General features: G+C 37.2%; 1 protein-coding gene across 24 annotated transcripts in view; it reads left to right on the forward strand.

The window, feature by feature from the left end:
• The window catches only part of CTNNA3 (catenin alpha 3), a 488,378-nt gene that overhangs the window by 402,487 nt on the left and 72,190 nt on the right, over nucleotides 1-13,701 (forward strand). Inside the window, exon 14 of one of the 24 annotated variants that reach the window (XR_010833025.1) lies at nucleotides 13,502-13,649. The exons of the other annotated variants lie outside the window; for them this stretch is intronic. The gene's annotated coding sequence lies outside the window, so the exon portion shown is untranslated. The remainder of the gene's footprint in view (nucleotides 1-13,501; nucleotides 13,650-13,701) is intronic. 24 annotated transcript variants of the gene reach the window in all.

A 13,701-nucleotide genomic window follows, 5' to 3' on the forward strand; every position in this document is an offset into this window, starting at 1 on the left:
ATACACACACACATTTAAAAGAGTTCCTAACTGTCAAATGCTTCCAAATACTGTTATTATTGCAAATTATCAGATATGCCTTTCAAAGTCCAAGCCTAACCATAGGTACATAAAACATTAATTCCAGTCCTACAGGTATAATGTGCATAACACTTAAGAGCAGCTAAATACTGGATTGTGTGCTGCACTGATGAGTTCTAATTGAAGTGCCTCCAGAATTGCAGGATACTTCCTTTAAGATGTGTTTCATTGTTTCGCGTGCAAGGATGAACTCCTTCAGTGGTAGCTGTTGGTTTGAAATCATCAGGTATCCAGGGCATATAGCTGCATGTGTTTATTAGGGTACACAGTCCTTGTTCCTTTTTTTTTTTTTTTTTTGACTCTTTCAGCATTTAATGTATTTATTTTTTAATTGTAAAAGCTTTGTGAACTTAATTTTGCACAGGAACATCTGGATACTGTATTAATCAGAATATTGCTGTTATGGAAATAGATTATGGTAGATAAGAGTAGAAAGAGGAAACAGGTTGACAGTTGTTGAGATAGTATTAAATTTTGCATGATGTTAAAACTTCTTTTTAAAAAAAATGATTCTTCTATATGAAAATGTAGTTTGTGGTATAATATGAGACATCTGGATTGAACTAACAGCTAATAATATCCCACTAGGACATTAAGCATAATGCAGACAGGTAGCCAGGTAGCGACTTGAAATGAATAATAACTACTGATAGTTGTAGCAGTAATAAAGTAATCTTAACAGAAGTACATGAAGAGGAAAAGAATTCTCCGGGTTTCATGGAGGAGAGGGTAAACAGGTAAACTGCTGCGAGTTTTCCAGAGAGGAACAAGAAAGAAAAATGTTCATAGACACTATATATGCTTTTGGTGATCTGTGTTCATGGAAACAGTGAATGAGGAACCTGTATTCCCTAATATTATGAGAGGTGAAAAAATTATTTTTAAGATTGCAGTTCTTGTCTACTACATTATTTCCTTCATTTCGACACATTTCTTGAAAATTTTTTCTGCTGAGTGTGGATTCCATGTGCTGTTTCTTTCAGAATCCTAGCATGGAGATTGCAGATTCCATCTGAGTTTGCTGCATTAGGCTTTTTGAGTGTTTCTCTTTTTTTTGATTGTACCTTTGTTAGCACTGGGCAGCCATTCTCTGTGCCATGTTGAGCATTGTCACCCTCAAAAAAATGAGGCCAAGCATTCAGTTTAGTTTTGCATCATACCTAGATAATTCTATTTCACCTAGTTTCTCACTATATTCCTAGTCCATTCCTTACCTTTTTATTTTGCTAGCTAATAATTCTTTAACCGTGGATTTTAATTTCCTTTGCAAAATCAAACTCAGTTTAGATACACATTCCGGTGTCTGCAGTATAACCTTCTAATGTTTTGGCTATGTCAGAATACCCTTGAGATAGGTTCCCTTTTTCTCCTTCGACTGCAAATTCTGGGTAGTATTTCACTGCACTTCAAAGAATTGTAAGAGTTCATCCATAACAGACCTTGTGAGCTCTTCAGTCCACTTGATTTCTCTCATCACAGCAGACTTTGGTCCCGTCTATCCAGCAGAGTTGCAAGAATTTTTAGAACGTGGTCTTCTCAGAAAGGAAGATGGCAAGTGATGAAAACCTTCCTATCATCCTGTTTCTCTTTCAGCCAGTTAACGTCTATTTTAAATTGTACCTTTGCTTTTATTAATGACAGAATTATCCTCAATGTGCCATGTTTTCTGTTTTTACTTCAGTAGTAGGAATTAGATCCTGTCAGATGCAGCCAGTAGCACATATGAATTGAGCCTCTCTTTAAAAGGTAAGGAAAACAAAGCAGGGAAACTACTGAGAATATGACATTTACTGCAGTCTTACAATTGTTTGTTTTTCTAGGAGAGCCCTGAGACCTCATAGTGAGGAAAGATAAAGGAGAGTTCATATTGATTAGATAAACTTCATTATTGTTTGTCTGAAATTTATGAGTCATGTTAACTCATTAGAAATACATCTTGGTAATCTTGTTAAATACATTTTTTCTTCATTTTTCAATCCCTACACCAACTACAGAAGAGGAAGAATTTGTACAGCAGTAGTTATCAAGGCAGTTGGATCTACATCTCTCGTCACATTCTTGTCATTTCTGACCTAAATAGGTCTGAGATGACCTTTCCTTCCCTTAGCTCCTAGTCAACTTCCCTGTCTGAAAGTGTGGACTTCCTTTTTTGCTTTTGCTTGTACTCCCTTACACACTAGGCATCCAGTATAGATGTAGTTAGTGCCAAGAGAGGATTTTCTAGCTTTATTATTTAGGAAAAAATAAGCTCTGTACTCATTCCCAAGCAGATGTTTCCATGCCTTACGTTCTTCAAATGGTGCTTTTCTTGTTTATTCTATCAGGGATGTCATCCAAAGATTGATGTATCTAAATGTGATGTGACTGAAGAAGGATATAATAAGTGATGCTCTTTCAAAAAGAGCCCGTAAGTACCTGTTGTCCATTTGTGACTGTTTTAATAGAGACGCTTCAGTCTAGCAGAGGTCCTCCTCAGCATCGTTCAGCTTCTGTTTTAAGACTTGGTCAGTCCACTGAGCTTGCCAGAGGGGTTATCGTGATGAGTAAAAGACAGTATTTTTGGACATGCTTAGAGTCAGTGCAATTCCCTCCCGTGTACAGGTATGTGGAGTTACAAAAAATGGACTGACAGATACAGTACATCCACTGCCCTTTCTAGCACGCTGACTGTCACAGATAGCATGTTTCTTCACCAGTTTTTAACCCCTACTCTGCTGTTGCTGGTTTAGTAACACAAAGCTGCTTAGAAACCGTCTAGTGAAGAGAGGCACTGGCAGTGTGGACTTTCTGAAGATGTGTCTGTGTGTGGTCTGTAAGTCATCCTTCATTTCAGGAGTCAGTACTGGACATTTTTCAGTATCCGTTTGAATAGTGTGGAAGTTCCGTTGCTGTAGAGTTCAGGTACATCGTGTGGAATAGAAAATATATTCACCCTGAGAAAAAAGACTACTTACCTGTTCCATACCTACTGCTTTTTTAGTACTGTTTTTTTGTGTTTTAGAGATTAATCCTGATGCCTTTCCATTTCTGCCGAAAAGGTACTGAAGCAGAACTGTGCCAGTTCCTCTTTTATATTCATGAAGAGTGTCTGAAGATTATATGTGTGCACTGTTGCGAAAGGTACTAATCTAGAAGACTGTCTATAACTGCAGTGCACTGCAAGTGCATATGCCAAGAGGGAATGAGACATACAAAATACGTCTTAAACTATACTGGGGGTAAATTATGGCCTTTCTTGGCTTTCTTACCTTGTATGTAGGCAGCCTGTGACACTTAGCTGAAAAGATGTCCCCTCTCTTGCTGTTTTAACTGTTACAGTTCCACACTTCTGTCCCCTGGAAGACAGGATGGGTGCATGACTAGCGGAGTATAACATAAGAATGTACTAGATGATGTAACTTGATTAATTTCTCAGGGAAGTGATTTCTATTCACAGTTGAATGTTGTAAGAGCATTTTTGGGTCCTGTTCATTGTGTTTTTTGGAGCTTTTCATGCTAAGCAGAAAATAAGCTGTTATTGGGCATTCAGCAATTCTAACACTTGTAGAGCAGAAAGTTTGCGTCTGATATGCCCAAGATTGCTAAATAATCTTACAATGAGCTGCTGAGGCCTAAAATTAACCTTCTAATGTTTTGTGCGTTTTGCTTTTTTTCACATTGTTTTGGGTTTTTGTTTATGTTTGGCTCATTATTTTTTTTTTTTATAATCTTGAGCCTTTCCTTACATACTACAAAAGCAAAAAAAGTAATGTTTTATTATCTTCTCCAAGTCACTTGCATTTAAATTTGTTGTTTACCCTTTGGACTGGTTTATGTATTTAGTCTGCTCACCTATTGCCTGTGTATCTAAAAGCAAAGTATGAAGGATTACTATGTTCAGTGCTTTGTCCCCCAAGTTTAAGAAAAAAATGCAGCAACGTATAGTTGCCAAATTGCTCTTTAAAGTAGGATGGATTAACTAAAGCCTGTAGGGTGGTAGTTGCCAGATGGGCCTAAAGCTAGAGGGACACCTGTCCCATTCTCAAGTTTGTATCCTGAGTCACATAAAAAGTGTTATTGGGGAATGTTACGTTTGTGCTCTAGAAACCCTGTTTATTTGGTTTAAAAAAAAGAAAAAAGTAGTGAGTAGTGCGGGCCAGCGAGAGATACTGGCAGATCAAATATGCATGTTTGCAAGTAAAAGCTTCTTGAAGCTGGTTCTCCCTTCCCCATTACTTGATTTCATGGCATCTCATGACAGAACCACCAACCTGGAGATAATGTTTTGGATAAAACTAACTCAAAGCTCTGTCCCGTACAGGTTCCATTTTATATGTTAATTCATCTACATACACATCTTAAAAAAAAAAAAAATAAAAATAAAAAAGAAAAGTTCTTTACCCCACAGTGTATCTGGGAAGTCATGTCATACTGTGAAAATACTTCCTTGTTTGTATTTACATCTGTATTAGCATCATAAACTCAGTTATCATAATTACGACTGCCTTGCAGCTGCCATATCAAAATGCTCTGTACTGCAACAGTTTTGGGACAGAGTTCTCATACATTTCAGTTTAACATGCTGTCGTTTTATTAAATGCTAATCTCCGGTTATTACAAGGTCAGTTTGTGTTCCCAAATAAATGAAGCTGATTTGTTTTTTCCAGCAAACAACTACACATAGCATTTTGCCTGAATTTCACGTTTATGTATCACATAACAAACACTCGAGGGTCTGATTTTCTGCCACTTCCATTTATTTTAAAGCCTTTAATATCTTCCACAAATCAAATGACCATTCTAGTTCTCTGTGCAATTGTATTACTGTTCTTGTTGCTTAATAGAGCAAGAAGCTGTACAGCAGCATATCTGTAAATAAATCCTACTCTCTGGTTTTCCTTGAAAGTTTCATCTCATCGTCTTGAACGTGGGCAAGTTGTTTACCTAAGAAATGTCTGCAGAGTTTGGAGTTGTTGCAAATTGCTACAATGAGTATCTGTTCTGAAGAGCTGATGTGTTTTCATAATTATTTTTAAAACTTTGTTAGTAGAAACTAACATGATGAAATTTAAGATTTTATAAACAGATGGTGATTTCTCAGGTAGGGAGAGGGAGGCAGAAGAGGAAAAAGTGGATGCTCAGCCTTTTAATTTCAGACATTAGAATGGAAGCCAAAGCACAGATGCATTGTTCCACCCAAGGAGAGATGGTCCTTCTCCTCCCACATCTTAGGTCCTTTTGGCTTAAACCATTGAGTTCGAGTCAGCAAGTTTGTTGAGGATTGATAGATTTTTTTGAACAAATATCATGAGCAGAAACTGTCTGGCTTTTGTGCTTCTACATTCCTGCACTTTCAAACTATCAAGTTTTAACCTTTCAGCTTGTTTTACATCCTTTAACTGCTGCCCTCGCACCCATATTCCAGCCATTACACAGTTCTGCTGCTTTCTACTTTAACAAAGGAAAAGGGACATTAGTCTGTGCTGCAGTTGGAAGTAAGAGTTGTATTTAGGCCCCCATTACTTTATTCACTAACAAGGGAAGATAGCACCCATCTCTATTCATTTTTTGTTACTTGGAGAATTAGAATATAATACCGATCATAAAAAGAATAGAAAATACATTAATCCATTTTTTTGTAGAAGAACGTGTGAGTGGGAATGATACTCATTTTTAGTCTTCTCTATCTTGGTTTGTTTCAGGTTTTTTTTTTTTCCACTTTTCTTTCACTTTTTTTTTTTTTTTTTTTTTTCAGGGAGCTTTCTGATTTTAGATTATGGGTTCTTTTTACATATTAAGTTAATAGTAGGTAGGAGAATAATGGTTGCCCTTACTCCTTTGTCTAGCTGTGAGAAAGCATGTGATATTGTCAGGTTACATCTTGCCAGCAATACCCATATGGGTCTGACTGAAGATTTGCTTTCCCCTGGAAAGCAGCAGCTCACATGTATATATCATCCTGGTGACTAGTTATGACTAAGTGGAAGTAGTTAGGAGTGTCTGAAAGTCACCATCGTACTTACCACATTCATGCCTTTACTTACTCAGCGTTACCATTTATTACTTCTTTTTCATTATTCAGAATTCTTTTCATATTATTCATTTTTTATTATTATTTTATTTTATTTTTCCCCCCAAATACTGTGGTTAACTGAGCCTTCTTGCAAAGCAGGAAATCCTGCAGAGTCTTTGAACTGAACCTTACTTACCACTGTCACACACTTTTACTTATCTCACGCTTATGTCAGGGAGGGGAAAGGGACAGTGGAAACATAGACTGTAGGTCACAGTAAAGTTTAGGTTTGACAGGACCTGAGGAGATCATCTGGTTCAACCTCCTGTGAAAAGCAGAGTGTTATCCAGGGTGCTGTCAAGCCAAGTCTTAAATACTTGGAGATTTCACTGCTTTTTTGGGCAACCTGTAACATGCTTAATTGTTCTCAACTGTGAATAATTTTGTTTTACATCTAGATGGAATTTCCCCTGAAGCAACTTGTGCTGGTTGCCTCTTGTCCTATTGCTGTGCCAAGATGGAGGCAAAGATTGCCTCCATCTTCTCTGTAACTACCATTTAGGCAGTGAAAGACTGTGATTAGATCCTCACTGAGCCACCTCTAAGCTGAACTAGTGCAATTCTTTCAGCCTGTCTTCATTGCAGAGTTCTCCAGTCGTCTCAGTGTCTGGTGGTCCTTTGCTCTCCAAGGTTTTTAATGTCTTCCTTGGACTGGAGGGGGTGTGAAAAATTAGAGAAAACACTCCCAAGTGTGGCCTTGCATGTGCTGAGTGGAGTGGCATGATCACACCCCTTGATCTGTTGTCTTTTTCCTTGTTGATGCAGCTCAGGTCAAGGCTGAACGAATGTAGTATTAGTCCTTGCTGCTTGGTTTTAGTGTTTTGTTACTGTTTGTTCCTGCTGAGAGGTCAGAAAGAAGCAAATTCTTCCTCAGCTCCTAAACCAGTTCTTGGGCTTTTTACTCAAATTTTTGGAATTGATCTCAGGAGGAACATCCGATCTTGACAGAATCTCAGAGTGACTCATCTCCAAAGTATGCATTTTTTCATTCCTGTCACATACCCATCCTTGGCACTGTTTGTTAACAATACTCTTTCTTCCTCCTTCTGTCTTCATTCTTTTCAGGAGTTTTTCGTCTATTCTTCTTCTCCATTCCTTTGCTTGCCCTCGTTTTTTGACTCATGACTTCTGATGGAATCCTCTATGGTTCTTTTACTCACTGACACTCCAGAGATGTTGAAGCATCCTTTGTTGTGCCTTCACTATGCGTTCATGTTGCATCTTTCTTGCCTCGCTGATTGTATGCTTTCCAAAAGTGCTGTTTCGAATTCCTCTCCTGGGTGATCCCAACACATCATCCAGCTTTTCCACTCTGCTGAAAATTCTCCAGGCTTTTGGTTACATTTGTCTGTGCTTAGTCCTGGGCATTCCAGTCATCCTTGATGGACCAGCCATTTTCAGCACAACTGCTTCTGCAACACTCTACTGTCTTGAATTAATCTCTGCAAACTGTGGTTTAGCTGTCCTAGGGAGATATTAGTCAACCCCTCTTGCAGGTTTCAGTAGCAATTGTGTAGGAAATATGCACCTCATTGCTGGATAATTTATCCATCAGATTCAGGTATAATAGCCATTTTACAATGTTTAACAGAACTGCCCTTGTACTTGCTTAATATTATCTATAAATATCCCCAAAGCTACCAAGTGTTCCTTCAGGTTTTCCTATCTAAACATGTGTCTCTCAAGTCTATTGTACCCCGTGGCAGTGGCTTCACTGCTGTGTTAAAACCAGTGCTCATCATATTGATTAGTCTCTGAGTTTTTTTGCCACTGTGCATCTACTGTTCATCCATTGTTTTCTGTCTTTTAATTAGATTTCTAGGTGGCCTTTATTTAAGAAAACAGACAGGAACTCTCTTTGTGTTTGAATAGCACCTAACAGAATTATGTTTGGTTTGGGATTTAAACTTCTGGAAAGTATTACAGTAAAATAAGTTTGCTCAAAACAAATGTTTTAACCAAAGTGATGACTGAAGAACTGCCTTCTTCTCTTATGTTTTGGTCTCTCTTGCTTTGTTACCGATGAGAGCTTCTGGTACTCTGAAAGGGTGCCAGAAAGTTTCTTTTACGCGTTTTTGGGCTCTTAAGAGCCTGTATTTATACTAGGCGATGAAAAACAATTAATGAGCTGCTTGCATAAAATCACAAAGAATAATGTGTAGACTTAATTGAAACTAGCTAAACTAGTTACTTAGTAGACTTATGTGAAACAAATCTGTGGGTAAACCTATTTTTTTTTTCAGATTAAGAAATACCTCATGTTGTTGACAGTTGTTGAGATGAACTTGCTATCACTTAAGCCTTTCATAAATGACGTTGTCTTGTATAAGTAAACTTAATTAGCTTAATCTAGATATAGCTGACTCTTTAATTTCTCGTTATGACAAGGAATGTAGAATTGATGGGGCAAACAGAACAATATAGTGTGCTAGATCTTACTTAGAAAAGCAAGCTATTTGCTACATTGCATGCAACTACCAGACTAGTGCACTTCTGCCATCGTTTGTTGTGTTAATCCTGATTGCTTGCTCTCAGCACATGACTATATGACCAATCTTCTCTTTTTTATTCTTTTTTTTCAGTTAAAATGTTACTTTCTCATATCTGCCTTTGGTTTCCATTTTTTAAAAACTTAAGCTGATGGCAAAGATAAGCTGTTTGTTGTTTGTTTGCTTTTAAAAATGGCTTTACGTATATATATAGAAAACATAGTGACTGATTTCAGAAATGCGGATACAGGAACCAGTGCTGAAACAGTCAGCTGCGTACTGTATCCATTACAATTTAAATGTGCAATTATCCATCCTGGCAAATCTGCATTGTCTTCTGCCCAAACTCTACAGCCTTAGGCAAGGCTGTGAATTAAGAGCTTTTCAGCAGCAAATTGCTGCATGGCTTACCATCAAGTCTCTCAGTGCTGAACTTACTGGTTCACATAGTGAAGCCAATATGCTTTGTACAGGAATGGATGGTGTGAACAGTTCGGCGTTGCATACTACTACAAATTTTAGCGTTTCCCTGTTTAGGGATTAAATTCTATTGCAAGTGTGTTGCATATGTTTATGTATTTATTGTTCAGAAAATTATCCCACTGTTTCAGGAAAATAGAACTTTCCAGAATGGATTTAGTAGCTCTAGTTTTGTGCCTGATTGGAAGCTTAAGCACAATGCAGTATATTTTCTGGAACATTAAGGTCTTTGCTGTGGGTTATTTCTTATAACAAGGAAAAGCAATGTGTATTCCTTCCTTGCCTCTCAGTGCTTACTATCTAAGGTAAATTAGATTCCCAGAGAAATGGAATGAATATCATTCTGTTAAATGTGAAGGACTGCATTTCTGGAACTAAGACTGGGAGACAGCAAAAGTGTTACAAATCACATCTATTTTATTAAAATCTGCATCTCTCCACACGTTTCACTGGACTGTGAGAAATGCAAGCCTGGAAATGGAGATTGCAGTCTCTCAGTAGGGTTAATAGCTTAGGCTGCGGTTCTGACTCTGAAATCAGCCCTGTCAATGCTAGTGCCAGTTCTGGCTCAGAGATCTTCATTACTCGGTGTAGATCTGGCCATAGATTCCTTTTACTGATCATAAATGTCAATACAGTCCTTGGCCTGGTTCAAATTCCTCAATGCCATTATTTTCACTGGAATCATTTCACTGGTAGGATGGGCTGTCTCTAGCATGAAGCAGAAAAGTGATGAGGTACATTATAAATGTTTTCAATATTCAACTAAAAGGTAATTGTATTTCAAAATAAATAGAAATTAGCTGTGTTCTAGATTGTCATCTCAGTTTTGCTAGAATAAGAAGGGAGTAGCAGGACTGTAGCTTGGTATTCTGTGCTCTGACATTGGGGTAACAGTGTAAGAACTGGTCCTGTTGTCAGCATGTCCTTGCTGATGTATCAATGTGAGGGTGAAAAAGGTTTGGGTAGAACGTATTTATTTGTTTTACCTCTAATAGTTCTTTGCTTTGCTTTCTTTATAATTCCTTTATAGTCCATAGGTATATTTCAGTTTTTGCTGTTAATCATACCTTCCTCTTTTTATTTATTTATTTATTTAACTTTGCTTGCCAACTTTAATCACACCAGATTATTTTCTTGCAAGCGTGCTCACAGAGCTAGAATGCACAGTGGTTGAAGGCAAGTAGGCATACCAAGTAAGGAGGCATAGTAATAACAGAGAGACTGACAGAAACCATGGAAGGAAATTCTTTGGAGAATTTCTAACAAATCCTCCACTCAGCTTGGTAAATGGAAGACTGTATTTTTAAGTATAGGTAACTGAAAAAATTCTATAGAGATTGACAAAACAGATACTACCTAGTTATCTGGGAACCCCTGGGACTTAAAACTCTGTTCTTAAAAAGAGAGAAGGGACGCTCCATTATATTCAGTACCAACAAAGCATATTGATACTGAAGTGAACTGTGTTGCAGCAAAGGAGTACTGTGCATCATCTAGTGAATGGATTGTGTTGAAATTGCATCTTCAGAGCACTGTTCCTTCAGTGTAGCTAAATTATTAGTTTTTGACGCTCTCTTACTGTTCAGTAAGTATACCAAGCACTTTAGTTATTAAGAAAGGAAGCTGTTGATTGCCTTTGTTGGGGTTGGAGCCTCTGGACGATGGACTAATAACTGATTCCTGAAATGGAGCCAATCTCCAGTGGAGAAGAAATGAAAGACTGTGTCTGCTTACAAGTTGAGCTACCCTTTCTTCTTTCCTATTTCGTTACAATAATATGGTCCTAAACTTCATGCCTTACAACTTCCATCATCTCATGCTTGACTGCTTGATTTAGTTATTATTTATAGGAAATTTGCAGATCAGAAAGCAGATGACTCACCTTAGGTTCTTTTTATTTGCACAAGGGATCTGAATGAAGGAGTTACTGTTTCCTAGATGAGAAGATCATCCTATCTGATAGTTTTGCTGATGTTTTTTATTGTTGCTGTTGTTGTTTGTTTCTTGTCTATGAAACTGCCCCATTCATTTGTGGAATATATTAGCTTTGTAACTCTAGGACTGTTTTAGACCTCTAAAATTTTCTTAGGTTTCTCAGATGGTAGAGTTAAATTCAGATTAAATTTTAGGCTGTCTTTATTTCATCAATAAAACGCATCATTTTTGTTTGATATTTTCCATTCCAGAAAACTCATAGCAAGTATTAGCTATTGAAAGTAGTATAGAAATAGTGACTTAGTGTGGACCTCATTTTGGAAGACACTATACTCGAGCCTTAGGGATGAGATCGTTCTTTACCTGTCCTCGTGAAGCTCTGGTACTATGGGTGAGAGAGATCACTACACATCATTAACTTGAGTCTCTTTAGGGAAAGAGAGGATTGCAGTTCAGGCTTTAAAATGTGCTCATATTTTTGGGCAGGTACTAGAATTCATACTTTCTCTCCATTCAAATAACTGTTCTAGTCATGAAGTTACTCTTGCTCCCTTTCTGGACTGACAAATTTTTGACACATTTGTCCTGTTTGTTTAGAGGTGCACAGGCGCAGAACCATTGCCCCGGCTGACTTCTTGGTTAAAAGGTGAGAGATCTCTTAAGAATCAGCCATGCTAGGGTAGCGTTCTGAGCTGAGTGAGAGACTTGAGGAACACAAGTTGGAAGGAGATTGAAGCTAGAACAATCAGAGTATTAGAAAATGTGATCTATGAGGAAAATACTGAATGGGTTAGTCTTCATCAGCCTAGTAAAGACAGCAACAGAAGGAGAAAGAAGGGAAAGATATGATAGCCATTTTTAAAAATGTAAAATATTTTTGCACAAGAAGATTGAAAATCTGTTTTTATGTGCTCATAATGGATAGGAAGAAAAAGAATAATCTTTGATTACATGGGGGAAGGTTCAGCTTAGACATTAGGAAAAACAGTTCATAAATGAATGAGCATAAATAATTTTGCTCAATTATCGTGGGACCTTGTGTCTTTCTTCACAGTTGCTCATTTATTTTTATCTATACCTACCTGTGTTTGTAAATGACAGATACATTGATTATCTCCCATTCCATTTTCACTGGCCAGAAGAAGCTGTCAAAGATGCCTGCATGTTAGTTATTATTTGCATGTTATGAAAAATATGCAAAGGGAAAATATATGAATAAGTTTCTCAATTGATGTGTTGAGGGGGAAGGTTCCTTGCTGCTTTCTTTCATAAAAATTTGTTATGAAACCTTCCCGATTTAGGAAATGATATCACTGAGTATTTTCTATGCACTGCTAAATGCATTAGTAATGGCAGTGCATGTAAGTAAAAAGCTGTTGTTTTATGGTTCTCATTAGCACCTCTAGAAATAGTAACCAAATCAGCTAATAAATAAAGGTACAGGAATAACAAGGCCTGAAATAGTTAATGTTCCTTGAGGGGTGTTCTTTAGTTTTGTTTTTTAATTCAATTTTACTTGGAGAACCTACTTAGAAATGGAATATCAGCCTCTTAAATTGGAGTCAAATTACTGATTTGTGACATGAAAGCAGGTTTGCACAATGATGTACTTAATGGGTTATTTAGTTCCACCTCAGCTGACACAGATCACTCGGTTGAACAGTTATTGGTTACTGAGTGACTAAATGTGGGTGGATGCATGTTACAGGAATCAGAAACCTCTTGATAATTAAAATCAGGAATGAAACTAATAGATACAAGATTGACAGCTAGGGTGCTTTTATTTTATCCTTCTCTGGGACATTTGGACGAACATCTGCTAAAACTGAAAAGTTTGCATTTTGATAGTAAGTTACAGGTGGGAATGCATGTGAAGGATGACAGTGAGCAGTAGCTGTGCGTTCAGAATTGGGCTTTGCATTAGTCTGCATTGTTCTAGTTATGCACAAGGTTTTGATTGACAGGTTCATTCTGTGCACCTTTGTTTAAAATGGAACATTTTATTTGCCGGTCTGATAGTAGAGAAAGTCGCTTGAGACTCAGGAGACTTGAGCAAATCTTCAGGTCCGAGATAATCATTTCATCTACTCCAGTTTGAGAAATGCACATTTCATCAGAAATCTTTTATTAAAGGATATAGTCATCTATCCAAATGAATTACTGTTTTTTTTTAATATCATCATTTAGCATAATTCACTTAACTGAAATAGATAGGTTAGATATATTAGGGAAAAAATCTTTGATGCAGATGCTACTGTTGCTCAGGCTTTATTCATATGCTAAACCTAAATTTCTTGTGAAATTTTGGAATTTCTATTTTACAACTTATTTCTTCTCCTTTTTAAGCACTGAACACTCAAACTTCACTGCACCTTTCTTTAACATACTGAAGTTTTTTCAAAAGCAGTTTCAATTTTTATCTACATTTCATGTGACAGTCTGCCTTGAAATGTATTTTTAGTTTTGACTTTGGGAGTGAGGCTTTGGGAAGTGCCCTTTTCCATGAAAAATGGAGTCTTCTCAGGAGGAAAAGGAGTTTCTGCAGAAAGGAAGGCTGTATCACATGTTTATAAAGCTCAAAGCATCATTTCAAGTCTCTTTTCACAGAGGTAAGTTTATCTGTACCATATCTTACTACTCCCTATCACAAGGAAGAATCAT

Source organism: Anser cygnoides, chromosome 7 (genome assembly GCF_040182565.1).
Source record: "Anser cygnoides isolate HZ-2024a breed goose chromosome 7, Taihu_goose_T2T_genome, whole genome shotgun sequence".
Classification (NCBI taxonomy): Eukaryota; Metazoa; Chordata; class Aves; order Anseriformes; family Anatidae; genus Anser; species Anser cygnoides.